Here is a 15,333-nt window from a genome sequence, read left to right on the forward strand (position 1 = left end):
CTAGAACTACTGATGGGCCCGTTTGGATGGACTTAATAAAACTAGTTTTGAAAAATTATTTTTGAAAGTGCTGAAACTTATTTTTAAAATAAGCAGTTATGTGTTTGGATAAAAGTGCTGAAGTTGTTATGCAAAACGTGAAAATGAAAAAATAGAAGAAACAGATGTTAGGGTTATATGGATAATTTTGAGATTGTATAAAAATATTAAGAGAAAAAAATAAAAATGTGGTCAACTTAAAACAGCTTATAAGGTAAAAAAAAAACACTCCTACCCCAACTTTTAACTTTTGGCTTAAGATAAGTTTTTTTTTAACTTAAAATAAGTTATTTTGAGTATTGTCAAACAATTAAATAAGTCAAAAAACCAGCTTTTAAATCAGTTTGACAAGCTTTTAAGCTGAACCAAACAGGCTCATAGTGAATTGTCACTGTAGAAATTACCTATTTTCCCCTCAAAAATTGATTATACCCACTAAATTATAATTTGCCACTATTTTATACATTAATTACCATTTTGCTATTGGTAGAGAGAGATTAATAAATTTGCATTAATGAAAATATTTATGTCATAAAAATTAGCTATAAAATAATAATAAGAATTAAAGTCATACAAACTTCATTTGCATTATTATAAATCATATGAATTTTTCTTCGTCTAAAATACTGAAATTCTAAGAAATAATAAATAGTAAACAAGTAAAACAAAAAGGAAACGGTCATATAGTAATAACTATTTTGAAGCAAAAATCCTTACAATATAAATCACATATGTAAGCGTTGATATATAGAGTCATTCTTTTGAATTGAGCATCACAAAAAATAGATTATGACAATTTCTAACTCTTGAGAAGTTTAATAATGCTGGAAAAAAATATTCAGAAACATATATCTACATCACAAGAGAAATTGTTAACAAAAAGATGTTGGAACATTACATACTATTATATATTAAGCAAAAAAAAAATATTATTATTATATCATCAAGAATAGTTTCATCAAGTACTTGAGTTTATGGAATATACCCTCTTACGATAGCACAATTTACTTCATCAGAATAGTTGTACCTCATATTCCACATACTTCGAACTCAGTAAATGACATTAAATCACACGAAATTTAAAAATGCAAGAAGAAGTAGTGTAGAATATTAAAAATAAATGCGGTTAAAAAATGAGAGGAATCCTCTCTATTTATAATCAACAAAGGGCCGATAGTATGAACAAGTGTTTGTTGTGTCTTATTTGTAAAGTCATGACCTTTTCGAGAAGTCACAACCCTTTGAAAAAATCATAACTTATTGAAGAGAAGTCACAACTCTTTGAACAAGTCACAAGTTATAAAAAATCACAATCCTTTAAAAAAAGCAACAACTCATCAAAAAAATTACAATTTATATTTGAGGGAAATTATAGTAATTTAACACTCAAGTTATGAGTTCATACTTTTAAGGTAATATAGATAGATATAGATATAAATAGTGAACACAAATATATTTGGGATACTATCGATTAATAGCGATAAAATGTTAAGTTCAATATACCAATCAATATTTTCTTTATCAATGTGTTAAGTCAAAATTTGACAAATAAAAAGAGATGGAGGAACTATCTTTTTAAACAAAAGGCATGCCTAAAGAAAATAATTATAGTTAAATAAAATATTTGTCCTAGATAAAAGAAAAAATGATAGTATTTAAAAATAATTATCGAAATTTGAGTAATCAGTTGATAAATTAACTCTTCTTTTTATTGAGCCTTTTATTCTTTTCCTTCTATGTACTTATATTATTTTTTATGGATAAATTGTAACTAAGTCATGATTACTAACATAATTAATTAAAATAACAATAATTTAAAATATTTATTTAAAATGATAGAATGACAATATTTTTAGAAAATAATATGTATTCATATTTAGTATATTTTAGAATTTTAAATTAATTTTATTTATGAAAAGAGTTATTTATTGGAGTAAAATACACACTAATAACCGTTTTAAACTGAAAAAATTAAACTAATACAATTTACCTTTTTTCATTACCATTCACCTTTCTTTCCCACATTTCATGTTTCTTCACCAAACCTCACCTTTCAAGTTTAGATTCTGTGAGGTGCTAAATTGTTGCTTACCAAGAAATTCTTTATCATTAAACTAAACCGATTTATTAATTTAAGCAGATTTGTCAATTGACAAAGTAATTTTCATCATCCAAAATTATTTTTTTGACTTGATGTGTAAAGCACAGATTATACACATTACGAATGTTCAGTCGATTTTTTTATTTTTTTTAAATATTCGTCATATATTTATAAATTTCAATTTTTTTGTGATTACCTTTTAATTTTTCAGATGTTGTAGATTCTAGAAATTCATATATATGTTTTTTTTGTTTGATGTTGAATACATTTTAATATTTACATTTTTTTAATATGATGTTCAATACATTTATATCATTATACAAAATACAATATAAAAACTAGAATGAATATAAATAAAAATAATATATCTATTAGAATGAGTAGACTTAGGAAAAGAAATATAATTTTGAAGAGAAAAATAAAACACAATAAAAAAATAAAATAAATACAAATATGTTTCTTAAATAACTACAAATTCATTTGACATACCTATTGGAATGAATACGAACTAATAAAGAAATACAAGTTTAATTATACAAAATCCAACATGAAAACTAGAATGAATACAAATACAAATGACATACATATTGGAATGAATATGGTTTAAACAAGGATACAGATTTTCTGGAAAATAAAATAAATACATTGTGAGAAAAGTATGTCAAATAACACAAATAAATACAACATGAGAACTATAATGAATACAAGTACAAATGACATACATATTGGAACGAATACTATTTAAGAAATGATAAAAAATTTTGATAAATAAAATAAATACACCGTGAGAAAAGTATAAACTATAGGTGTTCAAATTTTTAAATCTTAAAAAATCAATTTTTTTAATAGATAAAACTACAAGGTATTATTATAAAATTTCATACAACAACTAGTTTTGAAAAACAAGGACAAATAATTACCTTTAGGAAGAAGGAAGAGATCATTTATTTTAGGTCTCATAATCTTTTGTAAGGAACTTAACAAAGATTTTCAACAATTTAATTTAATTTGAAATATTTCTCCTCTCTTGATTTTCTCTAGTTTGTTTTATATTATGTTTAATTAAATAAAAAAACAAAATACAAAAATCAACTCATAATAAATTAAAATATTATTATTATTAATATTAAACGTATTGCTAAACGATCCTATTAAATATCAAAATATTATTGTTATTTTGAATAATTTTCCTTTTTTTTTGTCAAACCAAGCTTTGAAATGTGTTTTTCTTTGTCTTGTTGTGCATGTTCAACTTTAGATTTTCCTCCTTTGTAAATATTTTTTGTTTTTCCTGTAGAAGACAAATTTTGAGATTGTTTTTTTTAAGATTTTGTTCTCTATGCTCAAAGTTTAATTTTCTTCTTTTAACAGATTTCTATTTTTTTCCAATTCAAATTAAGTTGTAATAAATATATATTTATATTGTCATGATTCTATTTATATAATTTAGAAACTTTAATTATACACGTATCATATATTGTAGGAGTCAATATTTTAAAAATAATTAAATCATAAATTATAATTAATGATAACCTTATCTAATATAAAGTCTCTTAATAAAGCATATATCATTTTATCGACATTCTTAAAGATCTTTATACTTTTAATATAATATAAATACTCACAAAAAATATTTTAAATATTCTCATGTAGAGTGTCCAACCATTTCCTTGTTAACAAGTGCTATTTTATTCTAAAACACTAAAAAATGCTGACATGTTTATGACTACTAAAATGAAGTGTTACATATAATTGTCACCTAACGTGCAAGGGAAGTACCTATAATTGATCTAAAAAACTCACATGATATTCTCTAGCAAAATAGAGGCGAAAGTTTTATCGAGACCTCATATATTGAGAGAGAGAGAGAGAGAATTTTAACAAAGTGGGTTCGAAATATAAAAAATAACACAAAAATATGGCAAAGGGAATTCAAACTCGGATTGGTTGGAAAAACTGAATCCTCTTCACCCTTGATCGAGTGGTGAAGAGGGTTCATGTCACGACCCGCAAGCACCCTCTAGAAGTTAGGGAGAACCCTTGGATCGAGACAAGGCGTACTTGACCCTTTTGGGATCTTGTACAAGCCCTTTAAGTATCGTTCATTATATAAGACATGAAAAGTAGTGCGGAATTAAAACTTTGCACGAATAATTTAATAAAGAAAACATTTTTCATAAAATACTAAGAAGTCTCATCGTCACAAGTCAATCTTAAAGACACGACATAAAAATCATAGGAACACGACCCTTTACATTGAAAGAAAATACATACTAAGTCTTAATAACAAAATTAAGAGACATAGACTATGTCCTCTAATATATGAGGACATACCAAATCTTGAGAGAGTAGATTTCCCAAACTTCGCCTTCTAGATTACAACCTTGCTTCCAAACCTATACTTTTAGAGTATAGAAAGTATGGGGTTAGTACAAATAATGTACTAAGTATAGTTTATGCAAAAACATGCGAAAAGAGACATTTTAGTAAAAACACATTTTCATGCCAATTAAGTAAAACATTCATGAATATAGAAGTAAAACAACATAAGAATCATCATTTAACACGTAGATAATAATTTCCATAATTTTTACTACAAAGGACCAACTTACAGTAAGCTTTTCAACATTACAGTGAAATCTTTTTAACATTTACAGTGAACTATCCCTATTCAAAAATAGTGAACTTCGAAGGCCAAGCAAAGATGAAGTGAACTCATTCCTGTAGGAGTTTCCCTAACTAAGGTTATTCTAAGACTCATCAAGGTAAGAAATGAAGGAAATGCACATACACCTCCTTCAATACACACCGAAGTGATCATCCTCAAGACTACCCCTTTTTGGCTTACTCACGTCGGGAAAACAAGCCACCGCTCAATGACAAGACATTAGAAGAACACTCAAGCAACACACCAAGACTTCCCTTTCGAAATGCATACGTAGTGCAATGAGTAGATGGCATCCCGTTCCACCACCTACCCTAAGTAGTACACTCTTTTAGAAGATTTATCTACAAGACTCTCCTTTCAGAAGGTCTATTTAGTGCAACGGATAGATAGCGTCCCATTCCACCACCTACCCTAAGCAGTACGTTCTTTTAGGAGACTTAGTTCTTTCAATTCATATAAGGCTCACCAAGACTCCCCTCTCGGAATGCCTACCTAGTGCAATGGATAAATATTGTTCCATTCCACTACATACCCTAAGTAGTACACTCTTTTAGAAGACTTAGCACATTCATTAATTTTGTGGGGGTTAGCTTAACCGACATAGACCATGAAAGCTAGACATGGAACCCGATATTAACCCCTATCGGATGAGGGATCCTCACTTGCCTAGAGTAAGGTCATTCTCTTAGCTTTTACATGGCTTTTCCAATAGCTACATCTATGCGGACACATAGTTAAGGGATAAGGATATTGCTACTAAGTAACTCATTTTTTACTAACGAGGAGTAATCATCTTAAGAGGTACATTAAAATACAAAATCTCAACTCACGAAGTGTAACCACCTCTTCTTCATATCCTCTCGGTGCTAGGCATAAATCCCCACAAATTCTCAACATTTATTACTAAAGGTCAAGGATAACTTTTGGACACCACATCTCAACTCACGAAGGGTATCCATCCTCCAACCCACATTAGAAAGCTCTTGGGAATAGTGAGGTTGTTACTAAACACTTCTTCTCAACTAACGAATAATGTTCACCCCAAAATTCCCCTTTTGACTTATTTAGCTTCATTCATTCATTCAAGTGTGATTGTATGTACATGTGCACACATCTTTCACATAAGCATCATTTCATTTACATTTCATTCTACACATGCTTAGACCTTCTTTCATCGCATCACACACTTTAACATGCTTCACATAATCATATAAGTCATTTAGACGTAATCTTTAGCCTACTTTTCATAACAAGCTTCATAAAAACACATTAACAAGAATACTTCATCATCTTTGTTCACATAATATGCCTTCATTGCCTCATTCACAATATAAAAGTAACTACACATTCATACAATTCAAGTAAACACCGCCACCAAGAAGGTGTACCATACCACTTAAGAACATATCATAATTAACACTAAAAAAACATAACCAACTTACCCTTTAATCCAAGATTCCATTACTAATAACATTTTACTCAATAATTCATCATAAATTAGCCCTTAGGGCAGTATCTAAACATCAATTACAACACAATTAAGTAAAGCTCAAAGACAACAAAACCAAGCTCATTTAACCCATTTCTTAACCCATAATTTAATAAAAAGCTGTATTCGTTGAATTTTTAGCATTAAAATCATCAACTAACATTAGAAATATCATTTTTGAATCATTAGAAATGTTTTCATGCAAGACCCATATTTAGAGTTAAAGATAGAATAAGTTAGGGTTGAAAACCTTTTTTGAAAATTCATTAGAAGGGACTCTTTGAATGGAAGAGAGTTCAAGGATGACTACCATACCTCACATAGAAGAAACCCCAATGATTTTTGAAGAAATAACTTCCACCAATAGTCCTCCTAGTTCCTTCTTGACTTCTAACTTCCATGGTGACTTGAGAGAGTCTTTTAAGAGAGAGGGGTTTTGAATTTAGGGAATGAAGTCTAAAATTAGGTCTTAGGGTTTGAAACACTTTAATATACCTACTAAACCATAAAATAAACGTTTAAGGTCCTTGAAAGACTTGGGTTGAATTTACCAAACACCCCAAGCCAAGGCAGCTTTCCTATAGCTTTTTGGCAGTGTTACTGACGAGACCAACCGACGGACCGTCTGTCTATCGATGGTCTTTTGATGGTGGTTTGTTAGTTGAGCTTGCAACTTCCAAATGTACAGGCCTTTAGGTCCAATCGATCGACCAAGTCGGCGGGCCGTTGGTTAGACCACTGGCATCGATTGATCTCGTTGGTGGACACTGCCTAGGCAGTTTTGGGTCCAAGTCTTGGGCTCTTTTCTAGGGCCCCTTGTGGGTCCTAGCTGGGGTCGTACCCGGACGTTAAACCCCTAAACATAGTCTTCTAGGTATTAGGAACATCCCACACCAATTTAAAACAAAACGAACACGTAAAACTCATTCAAACACATGAGAACATACAAGCACTATCTAAGGCATATATTCCGAACGTTCTCGCACGTTTGAACTCCAAACTTAACCAAACTTCACACACTGCCTAATGACACTAATATAAATATTTATTACAAAATTTAATCAAGAAACAATCACGAAGCTCTAGTTCACCTTAGTTCATTTTTTTTAATGTGTTATAATTCAATATTTCCAACCAATCCGAGTTTGAATTCCCTTTATGACTTTACACGTACAAAACCTCATAAATATGATTTCACAAATTGTAATATGAATTTAACGATGTTCCTGCTATTTCTATCCCTCTATGAAACAGTTTAGACTTTATTGCTCCTAATGTCTCTTTAAAATGAATGATGTGCCTTGATTTTTATTATTGATATAACAAAATAACTTAGAAGTGCTAACAAAGTATATCACCAAATCTTATAGCAATTTAAGTTCAATTCTTTTTCACTTTTGTTGGTCAGCTAGAATGAAATAAAGAACATTATTGGACATTAAAAATAGAAGCTCAACCATTTCGATAAAAAAATAATTTGCAATTAGACAATCACATAATATAATACGTCTTCTTTTAACAAACATATGTAATTTCCCTATAAGCTTTTTTAACTAGGCATCTTCGATTCTTTAATTGCTAACCATATTAATCAAGTTTATTTATTTTGAATCACCATAAGGCAATAAACTTTTATGGTACCCGTTTCATTCTAAACATATTATATAGGAAAGTTGTAGGTAATTTTTTCAGAAAAATTGTATCATTTGATAACCCTCAAAATCTGCCATCTTTGATTTTATAGGAAATTGAATAACATAAAAGTTAAAATACATTTATAAAAAAAAAAAAATATGCAAATAATTTTGGCAAGAAAAAAAGCAAATACAATAATATAACAATTAAAATTCAAAACCGACCTTCTTGATCGTAATGATTCACTAGTTGAAGAGTTTTTTCTTGACAACAAGGATTCAAGGCTAGTAGGCGCAAAAAAAATCAACCATGTAGATATTTTAAAATACCTTTTAAAACACAATTAAAATTCAAAAATCAATACATCCATACATAATTATCACAAAAATTATTAAAAAAGCAATAAGAATTAAAAAATATATCGAAATAATCAAAGAGAAAACTAATGAAATAATAGTAAAATAACTCAAACAATGAACATATACGACGAAGATGCAAGAAACAGTAACATAAATTCATTTTAGTTTTCAATAGTTTAAAATAGAAATAGAAAAAAATTATGAATTTATGCGTAGAGGAAATGTAACGACTCAATCAACTAGTGAGATTATCCGCTTTGGATCTAAGTCTTCACGACTTTAATAAGTGTCACTAGTTAGTTAAACCTATTTATTTTTATATATAACCAACATTTCTCCGGTGTTTTGTCGTGCGAGGCTTCTAAAACAAATCATATATATATATATATATATATATATATATATATGAACGTATAAGACGAAGATGCAAGAAACAATAACATAAGTTCATTTCAGTTTTCAATAGTTTAAAATAGTATAGAAAAAAAATAAGAACTTATGCATAGAGGAAAGTAACGACTCATTCAACTAGTGATATTATTCGTTTTGGATCTAGGTCTTCACGACATTAAAAAGTGTCATTAGTTGGTTAAACCTATTTACTTATATATATAACCAACATTTCTTCGGTATTTTGTCATGTGAGGCTTCTTATCTTAAGCTGGGGGATCACAGAAAAACCAATCATATATATATATATATATATATATATATATATATATATATATATATATATATATACCACAAATTATAATTCTTTTTAATTTATTTTGTTTTAAAACTAGTCCTCCTCTTTCATGAGAAGTCGTGCCTTTTATGAAAATTTGCGACTTTTATTAAAAGTTGTGTCTTCTATGAAAAATTATGACTTTTGTGAAGAGTTTCAACTTTTACGAGAAAACGTTGTGACTTTTATCAAAGGTTGTGACATTTCCGAAGAGTTGTAACTTTTTCAAAGAGTTGTGACCTTTTTGATAAAGCACAATAAACATTTCTTCACACTATCCTTTGTTATCTATAAATAGAGAAAATTCCTCTCATTTTAAAACAATGAAAATTATGAACTTCTTCTTCTTCTTCTTCTTCTTCTTCTTCTTCTTCTTCTTCTGGACAATTAAATACTTCTGTACATTGCTCCTGTTGAATTACACACTCACACCATTAATTTTGTATCAATACACTAGTGAATATAATCGTTCTATCATGAGTGGATTTATTCTTGTAAACATCGGGTACTAGTGGGGAATAATATCCTTAATGGGATACTGTGCATTCGATGGACTCGATTTTTTCTATTTTTTCTTTTCCATTGTTACTGATCCTGGTATGTTTTTACGGTCATTAATTTATGGTTATATTATTAATTGTTGTTTTTGAGTACATGCTTTAAACCTTGTTGTTTATGTTTTTGCAAAGTATTGTTATGAGTATTTGTTAGTACAGATTAAATAACAAACGTTTATTGAGTATTCAAGCAAGTTTTATCTACTAGAATTGTTTAAGGTACAATAGAAAACTCCCTTACAGATCTCTAATTTCTTCATTAACAATATCATTCCTTCACATACAAGGATGAAAAATATTGTTCTTAGAAAATTCATTGAGAATTAATAACTCCGCATGCCCATATTTTTTTTATATTTATATTGTTGTTATCTATTTTTACTAAATTTTATCAGTGGATATTATGAATACTTTAAAGATTGAAAGTTGATTGAAGTGTTAGTCGATTTTTGAGGTACGTTATTTCAAAACAATGGATTTTTGTGGTTAGAATGATTTCTATCAGGATATCTCATAGTTTACTCCTTCTAATGTATATTTTTTTCTTGTTGTTTTGTTGTCTCCTTAAATTTGTATTGATTATTCTTTCGTTGGTATGTATATGATCTCACTTGGGTAAAAATTTTGCCCTTTAATGTTGTTCCTTTTATCTTTCGCATTCGACTCTTCTAAATACTTCTTGTGTGAATTATGACTATTTTCTTAAAGTTTAATTTGAAAAATATGAAACAAAATTTATTGAAATAAATACATCATATATAATTTATATTTTTTTTGAGCAATTCCAAATGAAGTAGTAGTATCATTTTATTGTCTTTTCATATACAATCAAACTTTAATTGTTAAAAAAGAATGAAAATATCACATTAATTTAATTATTAGAAAACTTACATATTCAACAAAATATCTTAAAATATACATATTCCACATAAGATCTAAATAACATACATGTTCAAAATAATATTATAAAATATAAATGTTTGAAATCTTGAAATCTTGAAAATTGAGAAAAAGAAATTGTAGCATAGGTACAAATAATATAATGTCCCTTCACCAATAATTAAATAATAAATATATAATTTTTTTAAGTTGTCTTTACAATTCTTCAACATCGGGTTTATTAATGTTCAAAATTCTACATGTGTTAAAAGAACAATTTCAGGTTAATTAGTAACAGAATGTCGGATTACTAATAACTTAATTTTAAAAGAGAACTCAATAATTTCATCACCAAAATAGTAAAAGATGATTATCTTCACTTGGACGATATTGTATGAACAATATGTTTGACTAGAGATGATCTCCACATCAGAAAATAGTATATACACCCTATAACGCTATAAGAAAATTGTGACTTATATGGGGATTTTCCTAGAAATTAGTACGAAAATCTGCAGGAAACTTGTTTTACTGCAAATTTCCATAGTAATTACGAGGAAAATTCCCGTGTAGTCCCCCCTTTTCTGTGTAATGAATTAAACACATCTATAGTTCTATTGGAGGACTATGCTTGATAAATTTAAAGGTGTGGAACAAAGAAGCAATACTAATGATGTGGTGGTACACTTTGTGTGTTCAACCCCCAATCGGTTCTTCCTATACTAGAATCCAAAGCCAAAGGAAAAGAAATGATTATGTACATGTAGGGGTTGATCAGTTCCATTTACTATTGTGTTTCTTGTTACTTGTATGATGAAATTGAAAATCATACAAAAGACTCGGTGAAATTTAAATTTCCTTTAGCTCATTCAAGTTTTGCAGGTTCATCATTTTGTAAAAAATATTGGTGTATTTATCATAGTAAAATACCACTTATTTTAGAGTATGCTAGCTCACTACTACTCAACTAGACAGCAACAAACAATGGATCATCAAGAAGAGCAAGGGAAAAATCCACATCTCTCAACTATTAAAATTGATGTACATCACTCACACCATTTGGAAGGAGGGGAATAATATAGTTGTTGATAACAAAAAGTCCACAATGGAGAATATAGCAGGTAGAGTTGCTGGCGTTTGTTGTGTTAAAGCTATTGCATCAATCAGACTTTTATTTGACAGATATAGATTTAAATTAATGAGTGTTGCTAATCTGCGTTTAAAACAGATTTACTGATTTGAACAAACTTTACAGAAACACGAAGTTGCCAAAGTTTAATGAATCAGTAAGAGAAAAAGAATATAAATTAATTCACAATAACTAAGATCTGTAGAACATACTAGAATCTTGAAATGGCAGAACGGAAAAGATCAAGCCAACTAAATGCATAGTGTCCCCTTTTAAGGAAATTGTTATCCGATGTTTGATTTGAAATATGTCCTCCCAAAACAGAATGATCTCAATCACCAACATATTGATACCCAAAACTCTAGTGTCAGCAAATCACTCAACAATAGTAATTTACATGAAGAAACTTTTGTGCAAAAGAAGAAGAAGAAGAATCCAGAAAAATTTGTAAAGAAAAAATTTAAGAATCAACGTATTTATAGGAGAGAGGAACTGGTTCTGAAATTTGCAACCCTTTCAAAGTCCACACGACCATTCATGAAAGTTGCAACCTTTCAAACGGTCATGGTTGTTCCTGAAAGTTGCAACCTTTCAAAACAGTCAATTCCAACGGCGAGAACTTCAAATAAAATGGAACTTTTTTAAAAATAAAACAGGTTGCACGTGGAACCAAGGCGGTCAGTTAATTAATTGAATAATTGCAATGTTTCGGTTAATTAACTAATTAATTGAAACATTTTGGCCATTCAATTTAATTTAATTAATTAAATAAATAATTAACTAAGTAACTAAAACAAACTTTGTCTAAAAATAATCTCTCAACAAAGCTGAAGTCGAGCGAGTGGCGACGGTGCAAGGGGGGTCCTTATTTCCAACCTTTTTAACAATGAATATGACTGTTTCGATATTTAAACTCTTATTTTTTTCCACCATCGATGAGAGACAATGCCTTTTCACTAAAGCATAAGAGAACTTTTCAAGTTTACAACTCTCCAAGTTCCTCTTCTTTTCATCTTCCCTCCATTTTTCATTAACTCTTGCCACATACCCAACAATACCCCACATGAATGGAGAATGATTATAACATAAAGAATGCACATACAAGTTTATACTTTAGATCAAGGACCAACTGTATCTTGATAAGTAGGCCTCCCCTTGGACTTTATGTAGTGCACATATGTCAGATATACTCTGTCAATCAGTAGATGCGATATCTTTGAACTTGCGAGCTTTGGTGTATACCTAGACAACTATATGTCACACAACTAACCCTTTACCTTTTATGATTCTTACGGTTGTTTTCGTTTCAGTCATGAACACCTCCTGGTTTCATGAGTATATAGAGAATAGACTTTTGAAATAAAATTCTCTTTGAAGCGACTTACACTTCACACTCATATAGGTAATTTTTTGCTTAGTTGTAAATACACTATTTGGTAAGATATGCCAAACTTATCAAATCAGTAAAAAACCTTAAGCTTTATTAACTCATTAACAAGCATTAAAGTCTTAACCTTGTTTCTAAACATTGTTTTCATCATGAGAATAGATTGAGTTGATTGACAATGTAGAACCGTCAGTCAGAACTTTTTTTTCCCTTCAATCTAGATCTTGGGATCTCCAGTATTCTAGATAGAGTTACCACTATGCTGACTTGTCATAAGTCGTAAATCCATTCCCTTGGATGATCTTTCAACTGCCTCTCTCACTAGGCCTTTCGTTAGTGGATCTGACACATTATCGCTTGACTTCACATAGTAAATTATGATAATTTCACTAGAGAGAAGTTGTCTTACGGTGTCATATCCCACTCGTACATGATGAGACTTCTCATTGTACATGACGCTCCTTGCCCTACCTATTGTTGCTTGACTATCGGAATGTATGCAAATAGGTCCCATAGGTTTTGGCCAAAATGGAAGAACAAGGAAATTCCGGAGCCATTCAACTTCTTCACCAGCCTTATTAAAAACAATAAATTCATATTCCATTGTGGAGAGAACGAAACATATCTTTTTGGAAAATTTCCAAGAGTATGCTTCTCCACCAAGTGTAAACACATAACCACTTGTGAATTTACTTTATTTGGCTCGGTGATTCAATTTGCATCACTATATCCTTTAATCACGCTATGATATTCATATAATGCAAAGCATAGTGTTGTATATGTTTTAGATACACCAACACACATTTCATTGCCATCCAGTGAGTTTGATTCGGATTACTAGTGAACTCACTCGATTTGCTAATAGCACACTCTATATCACGTCGCGTACAATTCATAATATACATCAAACTTCTTAATATTTTGACATATTCAAATTGAGAGTCATTTTCACCTACATTCTTTTAAAATGTCAAGCTTAAATCAATTGGAGTTTTGACAACATTGAAATTCAAGTACTTGAACTTATCCAATACCCTTTGATCAATATAATGATATTGAGATAATGCTAGTCCCCGAGGAGTTTTTACAATCCTGATCCCTAAAGATCAAATCAGCAACTCCTAAGTCCATCACGTCAAACATGCTGTACAATATGCGTTTAGTAGTATTTATATCGTCAATATCTTTATTTATCAATATGTCATCAACATACAGATAAATAATGAATTTGTGATTTGGAACGTTAAATTAAACACACTTATCATATTCATTTATCTTGAATCCTTTAACCAACATTGTTTGGTCAAATTTAGCATGCCTTTGCTAGGGTGCTTGCTTGAGCCCATAAAAGCGACTTCACAAGTCTGCACATATTCTCTTTTCTGACAGAAACTATAGACCCTTAAAATTATTCCATGTAAATTTCTTCCTCCAACTCTCAATTTAATAAGGATGTATATACATCCATTTGGTGGATTTAAAGAAAATGCACTGCCGCTAGTGCTATTAACATCCTAATTATCATTGTTATTGGAGAGCATATGTCAATGTAATCCAGACCTTCCTTTGTCTATATCCTTTGACTACAATTCTAGACCTATATTTGTTAATAGTCCCATCAACTTTCATTTTCCTTTTTCAAAACTCCTCTTCGTTCCTAAAGGTGTATTTCTTGGAGAAAGATCAATCAATTCCCGAGTATGACTACTTAAAATTAACTAGATCTTACTATTGACTTCTTGTTTCCAATAAGTTAACTTAGACGAAGACATCATTGCTTTAAATGTTTGAGACTTATTTCCAAGAAAAATTTCCACAAAATATGGTTCAAAAGAGGTAGGTTACCCTTGGCGAGTGCTACGCCTTGGATCCTCACTATATAATGTATTTTCTGTTGATTCTTCTCGTGGTCATTTAGGTCTTTCACTTGTCGACTCACATTCATTTTATATGGATAAATCTGTTCAAATAACTCTGCATTATCTGACTCAATTATTGTATTAACATGAATCTCAGAATTATCAAATTTGTGAACCAAAAATTGGCAGGCCTTACAGTTCACACCATATCCAATAAACACACTATTCACTATTTTGGGTCCAATTTTCACCCTCTTGGGCAAACAAACCTCTACCTTGTTTAGACACTCCCACAATTTGAAATATTTCAAGTCTGGTTCACTTCTTTTACATAACTCATATGGAATTTATTGCGTTTTGCTACGGGGTACCCTATTGAGTATCTTATTAGCCGTAAGGATGGCTTCCCCCCAAAGGTTCGCGGTAAACCAGAACTCATTATCAAGGCATTCATCATTTCCTTTAATTTTTTGTTCTTTCATTCCACCAAACCTATTCACTGTG

Source organism: Solanum lycopersicum, chromosome 1 (assembly GCF_036512215.1).
Source record: "Solanum lycopersicum chromosome 1, SLM_r2.1".
Taxonomy (NCBI): Eukaryota; Viridiplantae; Streptophyta; class Magnoliopsida; order Solanales; family Solanaceae; genus Solanum; species Solanum lycopersicum.